The sequence below is a fragment of the Schistocerca serialis genome, chromosome 5 (genome assembly GCF_023864345.2).
Source record: "Schistocerca serialis cubense isolate TAMUIC-IGC-003099 chromosome 5, iqSchSeri2.2, whole genome shotgun sequence".
Taxonomy (NCBI): domain Eukaryota; kingdom Metazoa; phylum Arthropoda; class Insecta; order Orthoptera; family Acrididae; genus Schistocerca; species Schistocerca serialis.
This window is the reverse complement of record NC_064642.1, coordinates 230045440-230067724: the sequence shown is the minus strand read 5'-3', so window position 1 is coordinate 230067724 and position 22285 is coordinate 230045440.

Here is a 22285-nt window from a genome sequence, read left to right as displayed (position 1 = left end):
AAACACCTGTATAGCTGTCGCACGCAAGGGGATCAATTTTCTTAAGCATAGGGCATATAACTGCGGTTTTCCAGTCCGCAGAATTGTTTTTATTAGAGACTGCAGTTCTAAAACCAGTTGCGAACTTCCATTCTCTAATAACTCAGCAGTTGTTGACTTGTACATCATCTGTATCAGATTCTTCAAATTTAGAGTAAGACTGTGGATTATTGCAGCTCAGTAGTTTTGAAGAGCACGTCTTACATCTTTTCTGTAGTTCACTCTTACTGATCCGTATTTTCCCCAGCTGATCCCTTACAAACTGCTCCTTCTAGTGTATTTAGCAAAATACATTTTTATGTTTTACCCCGTGATATTGTTGTGGTATTCCCTTTCCTCTGGTCTTAGGGTTGAATGTGTTTCCTGGTGGATTTTATAGTGTCTTTCCTTCAGTGTCATATTGTTCCGTTCTATAATGCTTTCCTCGTATTTCTTCTCCCCAGAACTTCTCTTGGCACTTTATGTTAACCCAATTTTTATAGGGTCGTTTTCTTTTTTCCATGAAGAAAATCTAATAATCATGGGGGACTGGAATGCAGTTGTAGGGGAAGGAGTAGAAGAAAGGGTTACAGGAGAATGTGGGCTTGGTAATAGGAATGAGAGAGGGGGAGGACCAATTGAGTACTGCAATAAATTTCAGCTAGTAACAGAGAATGCTCTGTTCAAGAATCACAAGAGGAGGAGGTATATTTAGAAAAGGTTTATAGGTAAAGGAAGATTTCGGTTAGATTATATCATGGTCAGGCAGAGTCTTCGAAATCAGAGGTTTGATTGTAAAGCATACCCAGGAGCAGAAACAGAGTCAGATCACAATTTCGTAGAAATGAAGAGTAGGCTGAAGTTTAAAATACTGGTCAGGAAGAATCAATGAACAAAGAAGTGTGATACGGAAATATTAAAAATTGAAGAGAGACACCTGAACATCTCTAAGGGTTTTAGCGTAGGGCATAGGCACTACGTATCTTAATCTCTCTGGAAGAGTTTATGTGCCTTGGATTTATCACTAAGGACATTGCGTATTAAACTGTAACAACTTATCAGAATTCTGATTCAGAATCCAACAACCACAAATGAGTTTTTAGAACTTTTATGATTGTATTACTTTCAGTGAAGGGCGTTAGTACTATTCTAGTTGCTTCATGTTTTTTTGTAAAAAAATTTCAGTATTTTCTCTTGTTTCTTCGACTGAACTGTTAATGCCATTTTTGTTGCTACGTTTAGAAAGTGATCGTTAAAAGTACTTGCAACTTGAGAATTACCTTTCATTTAGTTTCTTGCGGAATCTTGTACACTGATTAGCTGTCCTGCCTTCCGTTTGACAACGTTCCAATAACTGATACATAATTAACGTGAACATAGCCGGTAATATGATGTCATGCGATGTTTATTTAATCGTGCGATTACCTAATTTAGACTAAGCGTCATTGGCAAGCACATTTGTACTTCTGTATTTCATGTCATTTTTAAATCGCTCTTATTAACAAGTAAAAAAGTAGCCATATTCCGTCACTTTACGATAGGATCCACATTACAGTGACACGTTTTAAGATAGTATTCTGAACTTTGCTCTGTGTACAACAACATGGTAACTCATAGAGCAATGATTTGAAAATGGCATGAAATACAGATGATACAAATGTAGTTGACAGTCGAAATTAGCTAATTGCACGATTAAATTAACATCGCATTACAGTCTATTACAGACCGTGTTTACGTTTGAGCATTTGGAGGCTGTGGATCCCCACAAATACAAGATTTTAAGTAATATATACCTTGTACCAATTAAACTACTTTCAAAAGACATTCAGATACGACTGCTATATCGGAAAACGAATATTGTAACAGTAAATCCAGTTGATAATTTCCTCCATAAAGAAAATAGAATAAAGATAAAAAGGGAAACTACAAAAAACACCACTCTTAAAATTTACAACGGAGCAAACTGAATTTATTGTGTTATGTTAGACTATGCCAGCTCCGCCTTAATCATTAATCAACACGTGGAGTCAGTAAATGGCATTCCGCTCTGCTGCTGGGCCCCTACCTACCGAGTACATATACCTCTGCTAATCTGAAAAACTCGCGTAGCAAATTAACAATTGACCGAGACAAATTCACCGGGAAGATATTTGCGAATTATTTTGAAGCTCTCCGCGCAGGTCCCACGACGTTATTGATCACTGAGGATCACTCATTCCCGAAATGATGCGCTCAGCAATGGGGAGACAGCGACTCCATCACAAAGGCCCACGACAGATGTGCAGAATGGTTCAAATGGTCCTGAGCACTATGGGGCTTAACATCTGAGGTCATCAGTCTCCTAGAACTTAGAATTACTTAAACCTAACTAACCTAAGGACATCACACACCTCCATGCCCGAGGCAGGATTCGAACCTGCGACCGTAGCGGTAGCGCAGTTCCAGACTGAAACGCCCAGAGCCGTTCTACCACAGCGGCCGGCAGATGTGCAGAACTATAGACCTATATCTCTAACGTCGACAGTTGTAGAATTGTGGAACACATATTATGTTCGAGTGTAATAAATTTTCTGGAGACTTGAAATCTACTCTGTAGGAATCAGCATGGGTTTTGAAAAAGACGATTGTGTGAAACCCAGCTCGCGCAGTTCCTCCACGAGACTCAGAGAGCAATAGACACGGGTTTCCAGGTAGATGCCGTGTTTCTTGACTTCCGCCAGGCGTTTGATACGGCTGCCCACAGTCGTTTAATGAACAAAGTAAAAGCATATGGACTATCAGACCAGTTGTGTGATTGGATTGAAGAGTCCCTAGATAACAGAACGCAGCATGTCATTCTAATGGTGAGAAGTCTTCCGAAGTAAGAGTGATTTTAGGTGTGCCGCAGGGGGGTGTCGTTGGACCGTTGCTATTCACAATATATACAAATGACCTTGTGGATAACATCGGAAGTTCACTGAGGTTTTTTGCAGATGATGCTGTAATATATCGAGAAGTTGTAACAGTGGAAAATTGTACTGAAGTGCAGGAGGATCTGCAACGAATTGACGCATGGTGCAGGGAATGGCAATTGAATCTCAATGTAGGCAAGTGTAATGTGCTGCGAATACACAGAAAGAAAGATCCTTTTTCATTTAGCTACAATATAGCAGGTCAGCAACTGGAAGCAGTTAATTCCATAACATGGGAGTAGGCTTTAGGAGTGATTTAAAATGGGATGACCATATAAAATTAATCGTCGGTAAAGCAGATACCAGACTGAGATTCATTGGAAGAATCCTAAGGAAATGCACTCCCAAAACAAAGGAAGTAGGTTACAGTACACTTGTTTACCCACTGCCTGAATACTGCTCACCGGTGTGGGATCCGTACGAGATAGGGTTGATAGAAGAGATAGAGAAGATCCAACGGAGAGCAGCGCGCTTCGTTTGAGGATCATTTAGTAATCGCGAAAGCGTTACGGAGATGATAGATAAACTCCAGTGGAAGGCTCTGCAAGAGAGACGCTCAGTAGCTCGCTAGGGGCTTTTCTTGATGTATCGAGAACATACCGTCACCGAGGAGTCAAGCAGTATATTGCTCCCTCCTATGTATATCTAGCGAAAAGACCATAAGGATAAAATCAGAGAGATTAGAGCACACACAGAGGCATACCAACGATCTTTCTTTCCACGAGCAATACGAGACTGGAATAGAAGAGAGAAGGGATAGAGGTATCCAAGGTATCCTCCGCCAAACACAGGTGGCTTGCGGATTATGGATGTAGATGTAGGTGTAGACTGCTTTGCCACACACCCTTGGGCTACCTACCAACTCCAGAATTCCATTTCGAGGCACCGGCTCTGCACCACATCGCACAAAACCAGGCGAAAACACACCAGGCGAAAACTCCCGGGCAGTTTATGATTTTACAACCTCCAAATTCCTTCAACATTCACACCTTATAGTCATTCAATCTGAGAAGCAAAGTGTATGCACTTTTACTATATCCTGTTCCCGCTAATAGGATTTCTCCAGATGGACTTTCCAAAATTTTCTAGTTAGTACCGTGGAAAACACCTCCTGTCATCGAAAGTTGCATGTTCTCAAACCAGCGTAATAGGCTCTGATCATAACTCATTTAGGAGGATTAGGAAAAGCTCAGCCCCTGCGTACCAGACTGGACACAACCATGTTCCTTTGGAAACAGGATCTGGGGTCCACTACAGCAACACGAGGATACCTCTTAAGCTTGTACAACGCGCGAAAACCTTGAGTTAGGTTTGTCTCTTACATGCTACAAAAATGCTAGTAAGTTCATAACTATCTCATTGTTCAATCCTTCCTGTGAATTCGGCCGAAATGCAGTTATAGCATTGTATACCGTGTTCCCCTGCGATCGACGTATTTGCTGTGTCATACAGATGACTGGTAATCCATTTGTATTATACGAATGACTGTGTGCGTAGTCGCACACTTGATTTCTTGTGTCTGTCTGTGTGTGTGTGTGTGTGTGTGTGTGTGTGTGTGTGTGTGTGTGAGAGAGAGAGAGAGAGAGAGAGAGAGAGAGAGAGAGAGAGAAAGAGAGTTTGTTTGTGTTCCCACATACGTTTGCAACATACAGGGTGTCCCTTCTAATACCCATCAGGCTCATTTTCTCGGGTATTTCGGCAGATATTTTCAATCCCGTTTTTGCAATGTGTAGCTCGAGTCAGCCCAAACAAGTGCTGTTCATCACGTATGTCATGCGACACACAGTGTCGACGAAAAGTGTCGGTTTGTTTCCTGTTACAAAAAATATGATTTTTAAATCGAAATTTTACGTGCTCTTCGATATAGCTGCAACAAATAAGTCTAGTCCCATATTCGTGTCACTGATATGTATTAATAGGAACAGTCAACTGTAGCGCCATCCTCAAACAGCATTAACCATCCCTATGTTGATGGACCAAGTGCAACAGACATGGAACTCCATTCCACAAACTGACATCCAGCATCCGTACAACACAATTCATGCATGTTTGCATTCAACATTCTGGCAGTGACACCGGTTTTTGATGTACCAGCATTTCATATTTGCATTGGCTTATCTCGAACTTGCATTACCCTGTGATTTTGCAATGCCAATCACTTAAATATGTTACGTAGACAAACGTAATCCCGAAATCTCATAACTCTACATTAATTATTTTTTTAGTTTTGTGACTTTTTTCCGTCAGTGTATTTTACATTTCTGAAGGAACAGACACTGCTGACGATCCACAGCTGTATTAAATGGCACGAAACTTTGAATTCGTTTGACGTCAGATTTAGTACGTACGTATGTATAATCTGTTAGTGACGCATGAAAATTTGTGCCGCACCGTGACTCGAACCCGGATAAGCGGGAAACCCGGGTTCGAGTCCCAGTGAGGCACAAATTTTTATGCATCCCTAACAGATTATATGTCTACACTTAGTGCAGCACATGTCGAATGAATTCGCAATCTGCGGATAAGTTTCGTAACAGTTGCAGTCTATTCGTGTAGTAATGCAGATGAGAGCGTCACTCATTAATAAAAGTACGCCATGAAGTGTGAATTACCTGGGTTAAAATATTGTAGAAATATTAAACTGTGGTATGAACCTGCTGGCAGTAGTCGCACAGTGGACGCAATACTTCCCAAATTGACGACTTCTTCATGGCTCCAGATGTGTCCTATCAATCGATTCCTTCTTTTCCTCAAGTGATGTCCTACATTTCTTTTCACCCTAATTCGATTCAGTACCTCCTCATTACTTATCCTATCTACACGCCTAATATTCAGTATTAGTCTGTAGTATATTTCAAGAACTTTTGTCCTCTTCTTGTTTGAACCGCTTATCGTTCACGTTGTACTTCCGTACAAGGATACATTGCAGACATATTCCTTCAGAAAACACATCCTAATTTTTAATTTATTTCCGATTATGATAAATTTTTATTTTCAGAAATGCTTTTCTTGCTATTGCTAGTCTCCATTTTACATCTTCTCTACCTCGGCCATTGTCAGTTATTTTGCTACACAAATTGCAGAACTCCTCTATTATTTTGAATGTTTTACTTGCTTAACTAATTTCCTCATCATCGCATTCCATCCACCTTCTCTTGCAACATTCCTTTTCTGTCTCTGATACGGGACAATAGCATCGGGAAACAGCAAAGTTTTAATTTCACTTCCCTCATTTTTAAATTCAATTTCCTAATCTATCTTTGGTTTCCTTCACAGCTTTCTCAAAGTAGTGACTGAATAGCTTCCAGGATAAGCTACTATCCTGTTCTCAACTATTGCTTAGTTCTTATAACTGCAGGCCAGTTGCAGATAACCTTTACGTCCCTGAATTTTGTCCCTGGTACCTTCAGAATTTGTGAGACTTCATTCCAGCTAGTACGATCATAAGCGTTCACTGAATCTACAAATAAACGTTAAGTTTAATTTTCTTTAACTTATCTTCTGAGGAAAGCAGTAGTGTTAGTACTACCCCATATCTTCCTAAATTTCTCCAAAACTGATACTGATCTTCGAGTTCAGTGTCTACAGTGTTTTCATTGGTTCAAATGGCTCTGAGCACTATGGGACTCAACTGCTTTGGTCATAAGTCCCCTAGAACTTAGCACTACTTAAACCTAACTAACCTAAGGACATCACACACATCCATGCCCGGAGCAGGATTCGAACCTGCGACCGTAGCGGTCGTGCGGTTCCAGACTGAAGCGCCTTTAACCGCGCGGCCACTCCGGCCGGCTGTTTTCATTAATCCGAAAATAATTTGCATCAGTATTTTGCGACTGTGACTTACAAAACATGATTTTTGTTGGGTCCTGCCCACTCGTCTCGTATAGGGTGCCTAAAGAATGCTGTGTTCTCGGAATGCTATACAATAATTCAAGCAAATCATATTAATAGTTTTTGTTACAATAAACTGAGATAGACAATACTAGACTTTGTATTACAAGAACCTGTGGCAAGCGATGGGCGACAGGCAAAGAGTCAGTGGTCTTTCTCTATGTACTATGTCCATACAAGCAATGGATATGGATCACTATCGTAGTGCTCTCCTAGTGCTGGTCTAGTACTGTGCTGCCGAGGCTGGCAGGAGTGGCGCTTATATTCTCTTCGAATAGAGGCCGCTCCTGTCGTGGTGCGGGCTATTGGCTGACGCCGTCTCACGGCCTTCTCTGCCCTTGTGTTCTTCATCTTCGTGCCGGCGCTTGTCGATATGCCGGAACTTTATTCACAGCCGTCGACACCTATCTTCTTTCGATTTGAACTCGTATTCTTCTTGAAGTCTCATACATCTTGTATACTATGTTGAACAATTTTATCAAAGAATTTTCTCCAACGGATGTTAATAGTCTAAGTCATTGCCATCTATCAAGCTATTAATATTGCTCTGTACCGTCGTCTGTGTTATTATGACAGACTTGTTTAGTATTTCTGTTCTGTATTCTAGTAAAATATTATTTTCTGCAATTAAAAAGTCACACGTCACTCTTTGACTTCCCATGATGAAGCAGAAAACATTTCACATTTTGTGAACATTGTAAAACAATCGTAGACTTCAACCGATTCAGTTGTAATACGGATAAATGTAAAAGTATTATTTTTGTTAACACACACGGTACATGCAAAGTTTCTAAGGTATACAGTAAGTCACTAGAAATGTTGATGCTCTGCCTTCGGTGTACTTCCTTTATATGTATTGTTTACTGAGTTTCACTCGAAACGTATGCTGTTTCCTCTATGTACAATTTAACATCTGTTTTTTTTTTATCTCATATCGTACACTCCGCGTTTCCTGCAGGCATAAAAGTGAGTTTCTCATTTAGCTAAGGAAATTACACATCTCAGCGCAAAGCGAACGATGTAATGCCTTTCTCAAACACTGTGTGAGAGAGAAATAAGATTTTATATTTTTTCTTTTTCACGTATACTTAACTAATTTGCCGGAAACAAAATCATTTTCTCACTCGTGAGTAGAACATACGGCATTCCAACACGTTGTAAATGTACAGAGAAATTCATAAGGAGAGAGGTGGGTGTAGGGATGCTGACATTGTGTATGTATACTTCAGACCAACCACAGACCTCAGCTTTGATTATATACACTGGCTTAACAATGACTCTCTGAATAAATGAGTATTGGAATTCGATACATGCCGTAATTTTTATGATGGAAATTTAAAAAAGAGAATATCTGTGTGTATAGAATCCACAGAACAAATTAACTTCCGAAAGACAAGTGTGTCCGTCAGTATTTTAAGAGAATGGAAGGATAAACTAAGTTCTTGTTACGAAAACAACGGAGTCGTAGCAAGCAGACATTTACACTTCTCTTCAGATTATAAATGAGAAATTATTTCTCTGACCGTGGCTGTGGGGCTGGGGGGGGGGGGAGGGGGTGAGAATACTTCATTTAATATTAATTTCCCGATGGGGGCAGGAATGGAAGGTCTATTTTCTTGGAGAACTCTCTAATGCTATAATATTAAAGAGAGACAATCTCGGAAAAGAAATTAAACTGACACAACCAGAGCCTCTAAAGGGATTTTTCAGAGGACCCAGCGTCGTGTCTTCAGTGTCTCAAAAAATTAATTTTTCTGTTTCGAATGGAGGTGAATACTGCTGTTTAACACCTTCTAAAAACAATTTAATCTAAGGTATTCTAGTTCTGTATTGTACCGGGTTACCGAGCTAGATGTGGACCCCACTGTCAATGCTATGAGTCTTTTTCGAAGCAAAACGTTTACTTATTGCATATGACACTTTCTGCTAATCTGATGTTACACAACCCCATCAAACACTGTTCTTTTCTCTCTCTTTCTTCCTTTTTTCTCACGAAGAGCATATTCTGGGTCTGTTCGAGTTGAAAGAGGGGAGGCAACTAACGCTAGTTTCGAATTGAATGAGTAAACAGTTTTTTAAGATCTCACGATCCTGCGTACACCTGCTACTAGTCACTATGCATTAAATGTTCTGATTGTCCCTTTGGCGAAGCATCAAGTGAGTTACAAAGAAAAACAGCATAAGTGCAGTGAGAAAATGTTGTTCTTTACCGTCGGCTCATTAAAGACGTATGTAGAAGATGCAAGTAAGAAGATGTAAAGATGCAGGTCAGAAGCTGGTGAGCCTCAATCAGTTGCTGGTGTAGACAGGGAACAACAAACTTTCAGCAGCAAACTGAAAAGTAAGAATGTAGGGAAGTTAGTAAAGAGAAATAACGTGTAGTTGGTAGGTAGTTCCCATGGAAGAGGTGTTGGCCAACTTTTGCATGATGAACTAGGATCAGAATACCAGGTCACCATTTTTTTAACTTTGTGCTGCTCTGGAGCAGGTGACAGAGGATTTAGAAGGCGTCATGGCCGCCTCGACCTCATTTGAAATCTTCTGTCAGGAAAGTTAATTTCGAGTTGGAACGGCTGCTAATAAAATGCTCTATACTACGATTAGTGGTATTCACTGAAACAATCCCGCTAAATAACGAGAACAACAGTGAGGTTAACGATATCATTGTTGAGTCACTGCTGTTCCCCTATGGGGCGAGGAAGAATGACTTTACTTATTAAGTTGCACTACAGTACCTACTGTATTGTGGTCACATTCCAAGTATTGCACAGATATCTGATTCTGCGGCATATACAGTTTAGGAGTTCGTAACAGTGTTGTACCAAGTACCAAATACTTAGCATTTAACGCTGCTTTGACGGAATTAATTAGCACTGTATGTTTCAGTGTTTCTGTTTATCACATGAAGGATGTGGGAAAGGAGCCTATGGATAATACGCTTCCTCGCCAAATTTGCGATAGCGATCTGGAAGGCCACAACCTGACAGAATTACAGTTCATATGTCTCAGAAGATGAGCCGTAAGGTACTAGAAGAGCTGGCATCAAGAAGACTGCTGGAATACTCCGAAACCTAGTGAAATAGAAGAGTATAGAAAAGGTATTCACTGAGCAGCGGGTGAATAATGGCGAAATAAGAAAATGAAGAAGAAAATATTTGCTTAGTTGTCCAGGTCCTGAACTTCTTACAGGCCGAATATTAGTCAGCACCAATCCTTCCATCACCAGAATGGAACTGTATCATATGGTCGAGTGCAGAAGGCTATCTTGAATGACCGATTTCAAGCACGAAGGTTGGTAAAAATTTTTTAAATAAGTATGAACTGGAACAATCCACTCGCGTTAAATGTGTAGCAAAGTAAGAAAATAGATATATCTTGCTGGCTATCAAAATATTGTGCATAACGCAACTTACTAAGTGAGTGCCGTAAGGTTATCAAAGCTGAAGGCGACATTATTATTTAATTAACTATTTTCCAACTGGTTGTATTGACCATAAAACTATCTACATACAAACAAAATATCTCAATAGATATACGTTAGATATTTTTTCTTTTCTAGCTTATACTGCAGTTTTGTTTGAATAAATATAAAGTGGCAGTAGCAATGGTCATTATTTAGGGTTATGAGAGGAACGATGATTCAAAGCAAAGAAGTCCATTAAACTTGGCTTCTAAAATGCATACTGTAACAGCTATGAGCCTTCTTCGACCTCAGTAAAGTGAGACAAACTCTTCTACAGTAAGCTCTTTGCTTTTCATATTTGGGTGCAAGTAGTATGGACCAAAACGATAAAATATGTCCAGTAAACAACGGCTCTAAAGTGCATACCTTACGAGCTACGAACACTTGTCCATCTCCGCTATTGCGGAACACATCTCTTCTGCTGAGAAAGTGCCCACAGCTCTTAAGGTATGCATTTTAGAGCCCATATTCACTAGACTTTTTTGCTTCGAATGATCGTTCTCTCTATTTCTAAGTATTGGCCATTGCTCCTGGAACAACATGTACATTACATTTGTATAAGATTTTTAGTAATATTTTATGCACTTTCGTACCGTTTGTGTATCACAAATAGTCGACAGCATTTGTTAGCTGGTGGCCTGGCTTTACTAAAAGCGTCAGTAAATCTTTTCAGTAATCTTCTATCGTCTGCAGGAAAAAAGACACATGTTTCAGATGTCACACTCAGAACATGTGGTCTCAGGAACCTTGAGTCGATGTAAATGACTAGAAAATAAATCGTGATTGATTCTCGTCTTTATGTTATTTGTCTTCCGTTTCGTTTAAAAGAAGTAAACCAACAAAAAACTCCTGACATTACAGGAAGACTTTCATAAATGGAGAGCTGTTGGAATGAAAAAGAAAGTAATTAACGACGAAATCAACGGAAGCAAAAACTCACTGTTATGTTAGCCATTAAAACCATAACAAACAGAAAAGTAAAACATAACTAGACTAAAAAATTAAGTAATCCCTCTGCTCTTCCTCTCTCTCTCTTTCTTTCTTTATGTATATATATATCTCTGACACACAGACAAACACACACAGACAGCGCAGTTGGCAACACTACCCACTGTAAGCACACATACTTTCAATACGCAGCGAAAGGATCAAGAGAAGAGTTGTAATAAAGGAGGGCGAGAAAACGCAGAAAATTGATCACCTGGAGAACGGAGACCGAGTAAACATATCTCCAGAATAAACTAACAACACTGAAAATCATAACACCAAAAATAATTTAACCTCACGTAACTTGCGTGCAGAAGTTGTTTCTAACCTGAAAATCGAGCGAGATGGCGCAATGGTTAGCACATTGGACTCGCATTCGGGAGGACGACGGTTCAAACCCGCGTCCGGCTAACTTGGTTTGCATTTCCCGTGATTTCCCTAAACCGATTCAGACAAATGCCGGGATGGTTCCTTTAAAAGAGCACGGCCGACTTCCTTCCATCCTTCCCTAATTCAAAGGGACCTATGACCTTGCTCTTTGGTCCCCTCCCCCAACCCAAGCAACCAACCAACCAACCTGAAAAACAAGACAGTGTGGGATGAGAAAACGTAATACATTCGTGTTGACAAACTTGTAACTATATATTGAAACATGTATAACAAAAAACAAACTGCTTTCCATTTAGTTGCAAAGACGGAACATACCTCCATGGATTTTGAAGTAACTAACGAACGACAAAAAAGGAAAAAAAATGACGATGAACTGAAGTTTTCGGGGAAATTTATCCATACTTACTCGAAGAAATACACTTTTTTGTGTAACCTAATTTTATGCAGGGACACATTTCGGTCCTTTACCCATTTTCATCTTTCGTAACGCAATTAGATATCCATACTAGAACAGTGGCTGAAACATAGGTGGAACTGAAAATATGATACATAACTTGAAGAGTTTTGTTGACAACATGAATGGCCATACAACCATTGGAGCAGTGACTGACTAGTACTGACAAAATAACGTAATTATACAAAATGTTGCTGAAGTGAAATGGCATTTTTCCACATCTACAGATGTTGATGTTAGTAATTTTGCTGGAGGTGAAATGTGCTTTCTTTGCCTCTGGAGTGGAAGATAATAGTTTCTGGTTGTGCAAAAATTTCCGTTGTAGGTCTAAGGATCGTTATATGATGCAGATAGGATTGTACTTTTATGCCACCTCACTCCGGCCTTCACAAAAGAAAACAATTTTTTCGGACTGTGTGTGCTTCTGGGCTGTCCTATTCCATGATTTGTTGTTTTTCGTGTGTCATGGCCTTCCTGAAACGCCAGCGATCGCTCCAGCACGTGGGCGGCAGTCGTCAACAAACTTCATTTAAATGGAAATGCCATTTAAATGGGAAGTGAATTACCAGCTACCTTGGACACGGCAGTAATTACCAGGCGGAGAGGTTTTTGGGAACCACGCAGAACTTCCGCGTCTGTTTGCTGGGATTGCAGTCTGCGGCCCGGTCCACAGCATCAGCCCCTTCTACACTCCCTTCCTCCCTCACTCCAGCCCTCCCTCATCCGGAAGTGGAGCGCTCCAGCTTGGGCCGCTCTGACTTTCCGCATCGTGGCCTGCCTGCCATACGCCGAGAGAGCGCGTTAAACTTGGTGCTCGCTCGGCACATTTTTACGTCGCCTGTACTGGACAACATAACTGCTCTGTACAGAGAGTTAGTTGTTCTTTCTACCGTACATGTGTTTAGGAACCCGTTTATGATGTTTTCACTCGTGTAATGGAAAGAGAAAATCTCACATTCATTGCAGCAAAAGCTTCTCAAAAGCCATTATGAAATCATTCTTTAAATCGACATATCTTTTTTTTTCCTGAGTCACAAGTTTCCTGGTTTGATGTGGCCTGCCACGAGGTCCTATCCTGTGCCAACCTCTTCATCTTACAATAGCACTTGCAACTTACATCCTTAATTATTTGCTGAATGTTTTCCAATCTCTGTCTCCCTCTACAGTTTTTACCCTCTGCAGCTCCATCGAGTAACATGGAAGTCATTCCCTGATGTCTTAACAGATGTCGTATCATCCTGTCCCTTCTCTTCGTCAGTGTTTCTGACATATTCATTTCCTCTCCGATTCTGCGCAGAACCTCCTCATTCGTTACGTTATTAGTCCACCTAAATTTCAACATTCGTCTGTAGCACCACATCTCGAATCTTTCCATTCTCTTCTGTTCCGGTTTTCCCACAGTCCATGTTTCACTATCAAACACATTCACAGAAAATTCTTCCTTAAATTAAGGCCTGTGTTTGGTGCTAGTAGACTGCTCTTGGCCAGAAATGCCCTTTTTGTCAGTGCCAATCTACTTTTGATGCCCTCCTTGCTCCTTCCGTCATTGCTTATTTTGTTGCTGAAGTAGGGGAATTCCTTAACTTCATGAACTTTTTGACCCTCAGTCCTTATGTTGAGTTCCTCGCTGTTCTCATTTCCGCTACTTCTCATTACATTGGTCTTTCTTCGATTTACTCTCAAACCATATTCTGTACTCATTAGACTCTTAATTCCATTCAGCAGATCTTGTAACTCTTCTTTACATATCTTAGTTTACTGAAATATACTTGCATCATTCATAAACTGCTTCTATAGTGTAAAGGGCAGTGCGCTAGCTTTCGAGATAAGCATGTGAGCAAGTCCCGGATACAGTCTGCACACTGGCACCTTTCGTTCACAAATTGTGAGAGTCATGAGTTAAGCGTATCTGATACGTGTAGATGACAGTACGAGGGGCGTTTGAAAAGTCCGTGCCAAGTCCGAGAGATGGCACCACCGGCGCGTATGGAGGTTATGTTTAGTTAGTAGTGTGGTGTCACCGCCAGACACCACACTTGCTAGGTGGTAGCTTAAATCGGCCGCGGTCCATTTAGTACATGTCGGACCCGCGTGTCGCCACTGTGTGATCGCAGACCTAGCGCCACCACAAGGCAGGTCTCGAGATACGAGAGAGCACTCGCCCCAGTTGTACGGACGACATTGCTAGCGACAATACGGACGAAGCCTTCCTCTCATTTGCCGAGAGTCAGTTAGAATAGCCTTCTGCTAAGTCCATGGCTACGACCTAGCAAGGCGCCAATTGTAACAGTGGATGTATCTTACGAGTCGCATTTGTATAGTCAAGAGAGATGTATCACAAGGAGTCATTAAAGTTAAGTATAAAGCAGCTACGTACTTTTCTTGCTACCATTCAATAGTTATCCTGTTCCAGAATTCACGCCCGTCTGCGTTAGATAGCGTGCCTATCGGCCCCCTCAAAATAACACTGTGTCGGCGCTTCTGTCGACACATCAAGTAGCATCTGTGGAAATAACGCACACCAAGTTTCAGCCATATTGGTCTATTTCTTTGTGTTTGGCATTCGTGTGAATCAAGGAAGTCGGGTGATTGACAAAAAATGGACGAAAACGAATTTCGTGTCGTGATTATACATTACTTTATGAAAGGCAACAGGCCTCAGGAGACTAAAGAGAAGCTTGTTAAACATTGTGGTGACTCTGCACCTTCGATTAGAACAGTTTAGAAGTGGCTCAAAAATTTTCGGAGTGGCCATATACTTAACGTTCTGGACGCCCTGTGGAGGTTACAACTCCAGAAGTCATTGATAATCTCCATGATATGGTAATGGATGACAGAAGAGTTAAGGTGCGTGAGACTGCTAGTGCTATGCATAAATATTTGAATATGAGAAAGCTATCCGCAAGATGGGTTCCGCGATTGCTCACGCTTGCCCAAAAACGGAATCGTGTGAAGTGTTGCAAGGATGGTTTGCAGCTGTTCATGAAGAATCCGCAGGACTTTAAGCGTCGTTTCGTCACTGTGGATGAAACAGGGCTACATTACTATGCTCCTGAGACCAAACAACAATCTAAACAATGGGTTACCAAGGGAGAATCTGCACTATAAAAGGCAAAGACCATTCCTTCGGCCGGAAAGGTTATGGCGACTGTCTTTTGGGATTCGCAAGAGATAATCCTCATCGATATCTGGGAAACGGTAAAACTATTACAGGTGCATATTATTCATCGTTAATGGAACGTTTGAAAGCAGAGCTGCAAGAAAAACGCCGGCCATTAGACCGGAAAAAAGTCCTTTTCCATCACGACAATGCACCAGCACACACCTCAGCAGCTGTGGTGGCAAAATTATTGGAAATCTAACTCGTTTCACATCCCTCCTGCTCTCCAGACTTGGCTCTCTCGGACTACTATTTGTTCCCCAATTTGAAGAAATGGCTGGTGGGACAAAGATTTTATTCAAACGAGGAGGTGATTGCAGCAACTAATAGCTATTTTTCAGAATTGAACAATTCTTATTATTCGGAAGGGATCAACAAATTAGAACAGCGTTGTACGAAGTGTATAAGTCTAAAAGGAGACTACGTCGATAAATAAAAAAAGTTTTACCCAAAACACGTAGTAGTTTTTATTTTTGGACGGACTTTTCAAACGCCCCTCGTATTAGGTGTGTGTGTAGAATGCTGTCATGTTTACGTTTATGTTTTTGATGAGAGAAGGCAGGAAGTTAAACCCATGCTGAACCCATAACCTACTCCTCTCGAATAGCAGCAAGGGACGGCCGAGCTTCACGCCCCCATCCGATGGGGGGATCACCATCAGCTGCACGCTATTTCTTCACTCCATGGGACACTGCGGAGAGGTTTGGAATTTAATCCAGAATATTAGCGGAAACTCTAGTGATCAGTTTCTTACGGAAATGTGGTAGCAGCGCGTGGCGTATTCAGGCAATTCCTATACACAGTAAGTCCAAAAAGTATTCGTCTAGCTGCATATCTTTTAGAAAACAAAGTCCGTGTAACATGGAAAGAAATGTATACAAAATCTAGAGAGCCAGTCACATAAGAAGTACCTCTGTAAGTAATTTTTGTTGAAAAGTAAGGAAAGAAATACATCCAAATCGACAGCAAGGTTAACAAAATAGAAAATGTAATACAAGAGCTAGTTCATAAAGTATTCGTCCACCATCTGAACAAGCCGAAATTCTGCGCTCAGTGATAAACTATAATGCTGACCCACGGCACACAGTAGAGTCAATCGTGCGCGGCCCCACTCTATCACCTGTTTTGGTTCTGGACGGCGCCGATACAGTGCAATTAGAGCCATGGGCCATAAGGGTAGTGAGACGACGCTGATCGAAAGGAAACTTATTCTGCGCTCACATAATGAGAGCAGATCTTCTTGCGAGATTGCTAAAGTAGTCTGAAGACCTAGATCGACGGTTCAGTCGGTAATAGATCGATTTTGCGCTACAAAATCATTAAGAAACCAACCACGTACCGGACGCCCTCACACTTTGACTGACGCAGACGTGCGATTTATCACGAGGGAAATGAAGAAGAAACCTAAAAACAGCGCTCCTAAGTTGGCTGGGAGTTAGAGTCTAGCGGAAAGCTGGTTTGTGCCAACACAATCAGAAATACCTACAAAACGTATGGGCATCACGGCCGGGTAGCGCGCAAGAAATTTGGGTCAGTGAATAGAATCGAAGGAGACGTCTTCATTTTGCGATGGAACATAGATTCTGGTCGGATGGCAGGCGAATCATGTGGCGTAAGAAGAATGCGGAGATGTTGCCACGCAATCGTGTGTCAACGGTTAAATAAGGTGGTGGCTCCCTGCTGGTGTGGGGCTGTATGAGTGCTGCAGGTGTTGGAAAATTACATTTCATAGCAGGTACGAAGCATCACCATATGATATCAACATTTTAAAGGACAATCTGAACCCTAGCGCCGAAAAATTAGGCCTGCAAGGAAATTACATTTTTCAACAAGATAACGACCCAAAGCATACGGCTGTAAGTACAAGGCTGCGGCTCCTGTACAATACCCCAAAACAACTGAACACCCCTCCTCAGAGCCCAGACATTAAATCTATTGAACACCTTTGGAAAGTACTGGAAGATAGAATCAGAAGAAGACACATTTCTAACAAGAGAGACCTAAAAGAAGCACTTCAAGACGAATGGGACAAAATTCGAGCCTCTCTGACGGTAAAATTGGTCAAGTCGATGCCCAGACGACTGTAAGTAGTAATAGTGGCAAAGGGAAACCCCACTAAATATTAATTTTTTGTAATTGAAATCATGTTTTCAGATTGTAAATTTAAAAAAAAGTATGAGTGGATGAATAATTTTTGAAGTACCCCTTGAATAAATTCTACATTTTGTCAAATTTGTTATCGCTATGGATGTATTTATTTCCTCGTCCATCAATAAAAATGACTTACCAAGGATCGTTGCATATGACTAGATGTTCACATATTATATTCCCTTCCTCTCATGGGACATATACTTAGTTTTTTTTAAAAAAATTACAGCTAGATGAATACTTTTTGGTCTCACTGTAAGTACCGGCAACGCCCGACGTTGCTTAACCCTAGGACGCCTAAGGGGGAGGGGGGGTTCGTTGAACCCATAATTTTTTTATGTCCCCTGCTTTTGCCCAAGTAACTTTCATACTACATATCCCCTTTGAGTTATTGTTTGTTGGCTATTTTATGAAACGTTACTGTCAATATATTTTATAGAAAATTCCTGCTTTGAAAGAAAAAAATAAATAAACTTATTATGGATCCAACAAACCTGCCCGTCAGGCTTCCACGCTATAGAAAATTTCCCTTAGTAGGATTTCGTATTTCTCATCTCTACAACAATGCAAGTTAATTTCTTGTTGGTTGGTATTCTTGATATTAACAACAATCGGTTTACTTTCAGAGGAAGTGATTGTTGATGTGAGTCAGCTGTTATTTATCTTGTAAACTTGCATTGAGTTAGTGCAGTTCCCAACACGTAGGCCTCGAGTAACTTTGGTGTCCTACACAGCAAAAACGAAACCAAGTAAAAACTTACTGATGTTATCAAGAATGCACCAAGATAAAGGCACTGTTGTGGAGGAAAGAAGAATAAAACCGAGATAAATGCATATTATAATTCCACTAAAGGTGGAACTGATACCATTGATCAAATGGCGCGCATGTACACCTGCAAGAGCGGAACAAAGAGATGGCCTCTATATGTATTTTACTGTCTCATCGACATTTGTGATATCAATGCAACCACCATATTCATCCAGCAACATCCAAGATGGAATGAGAAGAAACACAACAAACGGAAACTTTATCTTCTGCAAGCTGGGATGGAACTAGTGAAATTGCAGGTAGAAGAAAGAAGTGCCACTGCAAGAGGGTTATCTAACCAAATTGTTCAATCAATGGAGACTACTCTACAAAAGAAAGTCAAAGAAGTGACAACAGAAGCACGTCAGCCTCCTGCAGGGAAAGGTCGGTGTCATATTTGTGTAAGAAATGCAAAAACAAAGAAGCAGAAGTACAACAATCTAAGTAAACCAAAACAGTATTGTGGTCAGTGTCATAAACTTGTGTGTAACACACATTCAGAAAAAATTGTGAAGTGTGTTGAGGACTCAGAGTAGTCTATTGTATATGAACACATCTGTATTCTGTATTGTAATATGTCAATTTTTTATTCACTCAATCCAATATTTATAACAATTAACAACATTATTAAACCGATGCCTCAGTTAAAATACATAAACCATTTTGAAAGTTGTAATTTTTCGTCAGTAAACTTATTTAATACCTGTTGGCTCGCCGAAACCCCCCTTAGGCATCCAAGTTAAAAAAAAAAAAAAGGCTTGGGCGTCCTAGGGTTAACTTGGGTGATCTGACGGCGAAAACAACTCGGTTGAACACCTGGAAGTACACCATTAACGGTAAGTTGCAAGGCTCAAAGGCTCGTCCGGTGAAGCAACACACTTGCCTCCTAGCGAGCGCACCAGACACGTGGCCAGCCAGCCCACAGCGTGGCCTTTGCTGCGCGCAGGTGCGGCCGCAAAGGCAGCCGGCGGGCAGCGGCAGCGGGCGAGTCGTTAGCTGCGCGACCTCGCCGCCGGCTTGTCACAACACATCAGCCAGTCGGGGGAGTAGCGGGCCCTGTTTGTTTCCTTTGAGGCTGCAGGCTGCTTATACTGCACGACTCGGCTCGCGGGATAGGGATGTGGCGTGGGGTGGCAGGAGGCAGGGAAACAGCGGGAGAAAGCGCAGGCACTCTCCGCGCGCCCGGGGCTGCTTTCCTAGCCTCTGCTCGCAGAAGGCGGCTGTACGTGTGTGTGAGTATGTGGCTCCATAACAACTAAACTCGTACACAGACTTCCCACACGGGGAGGAAACACTGGTGGCGTCACCTTATGCTGCCCAATTTGAGGGGACCAAATAGCTAAGGTCTTCAGTCTCCTATTCACGCAGTAGGACAGAAACAGTGTACCCAACCATTCAATTACTTATTTATGGTCGTGCAGATTCTCTAGAATAAATGATAATTAATTGAAACCCTCAGCTGCCGACAGGTGTTGTTGATATACCTCGAGGGGGACAGCTGAAAATGTGTGCCTCGACCGGGACTCCAACCCGGGGTCTCCTGCTTACATAGCAGACGGTCTATACATCCGAGCCACTGGGGACACAGATGAATAGCGCTACTGCAGGGACTTATCCCTTGCACGCTTCCCATGAGACCACATTCCCAACTGTCCACAATCTACATACGTAATGTTCCTAATAGATATTTGTCCATCCACTCATTACTCGCGCCAACTAAGGTCACGATTCCCGTAATATCTATTAGGATCATTACGTAGATTATGGACAGTTCGGAATGTGGGTCTCACGGGAAACGTGCAAGGCATAAGTCCCTGCTGTCGCGCTATTCATCTGTGTCCTCCTTGGCTCAGATGTATAGAGCGTCTGCCATATAAGCAGGAGACCCCTGGTTCGAGCCCCGGTCGGGGCAGACATTTTCAGCTGTCCCCATCGAGGTATATCAACAACACCGGTCGGCAGCTGAGGGTTTTAATTACTTATCATTCATAGTGGAAGAAGATGTTCTAAATGTTTACACAGCATGTGCCTGATGTGCAACATGGGAACATGCCCGATATTCACCTAGTCCTATGTGGATGTCGTGTGAAAACCACATTCACGCTAGCTGCCATACTGAACCCTCGTGGTTAACATTTCAGCTCTAAAGGGGGAAATGTTATATCACCTCTAAATCATCGTCAGTTTTACTACTCCGAATTTCGTTTAAAGGGAGTCATGATTTATAGGTTATGCACTAGGCAATTACAAATATTAAATGGTGTTGTTGTTGTGGTCTTCAGTCCAAGAGACTGGTTTGATGCAACTCTCCATGCTACTCTATCCTGTGCAAGCTTCTTCATCTCCCAGTGCCTTCTGCAACCTACATCTTTCTGAATCTGCTTAGCGTATTCATCTCTTGGTCTCCCTCTACGATTTTTACCCTCCACGCTGCCCTCTAATACTAAATTGGTGATCCCTTGATGCCTCAGAACATGTCCTACCAACCGATCCCTTCTTCTGGTCAAGTTATGCCACAAATTTCTTTTCTCCCCTATTCTAGTCAATACCTCCTCATGGTTCATGGTGTGGGTTCCTGTAGTCATGTCCTAGTTCATGAACCACGGGCAACGTATGGGTGGCCAAGTAAGTGGTCCCGACAGTCGGGATACCAGTTACTTTGGAATAAGGCTGGGCATCTCGGACATATTCTGAGTCGTGGTCACCTTTGTGCTCATACGGCAAAGACTACCAAATCCACCGGTTAGTTCCTCAGCCGTTAGGGGTAAAACCCAATGGGACTCGGGTCAAGTAAGGCTAGCAACCTGCTTCCCTGGTACTTTAAATATGATGCTGGCAACAATCAGAGCAAAATGCCTCGGACATTTGGAGGTGACGGAGTCCCATCTATAACTGACAAACCAGGGACTCCTAAGATTCGACTTGGCAAACAAATGGTAATGAGATGGGGAGCTATTAATATCAATGGGGGCTACTCTGGGAAGAAGGTAGAGCTGGCAGAGGCTGCAAGTAAGATGGGACTGGACGTTTTAACTGTTAGTGACATTCGGGTAAGGGGTGAAAAAGAAGAGGAAGTTGGAGAATACAAGGTCTACCTGTCAGGAGTCAAAGCAGGAATAGCACAATGGGGTGTAGGGCTTTACATCAGGAAAGAAATGGAACCCAGCGTAGTTGCAATAAGGTATGTAAACGAACGACTGATGTGGATAGATTTGACAGTGTCTAGCAAGAAAATCAGGATTGTGTCAGTATATTCGCATTGTGAAGGGACAGATCAAGATAAGATGGATAGTTTTTATGAGGCACTCAGTGATGTAGTTGTTAGAGTAAAGGACAAGGACAGTGTTCTGCTCGTGGGTGATTTTAACGCCAGGGTTGGAAATCGAGCAGAAGGGTATGAAAAGGTTACGGGTAAATTTGGAGAGGATATGGAGGCCAACAGGAACGGGAAACAACTCTTGGATTTCTGTGCCAGTATGGGCTTAGTAATCACAAACTCCTTTTTTAAACATAAGAACATTCACCGGTATACTTGGGAAGGCAGGGGAACCAGATCTGTCATTGACTATATAATAACAGATCAGGAATTCAGGAAGGCTGTGAGGGACACGGGTGTATTCAGGGGATTCTTTGGTGACACTGAGCATTATTTAATCTGCAGTGAAATTGGGATTGTGAGGCCGAAAGTGCAGGAGGTCAGGTCCGTATGTAGGAGGATAAGAGTGGAGAAACTTCAAGATAAGGAAATCAGGCACAAGTACATAACAGCGATCTCAGAAAGGTACCAGTTAGTTGAATGTAGTCAATTACAGTCATTGGAAAAGGAATGGACAAGGTACAGGGACACAGTACTAGAAGTGGCTAAAGAATATCTTGGAACAGTAGTGTGTAAAAGTAGGATGAAGCAAACAGCTTGGTGGAATGACACAGTCAAGGCAGCCTGTGAAAGGAAAAAGAAGGCGTATCAAAAATAGCTACATACTAGAACTCAGGTAGACAGAGAAAGTTATGT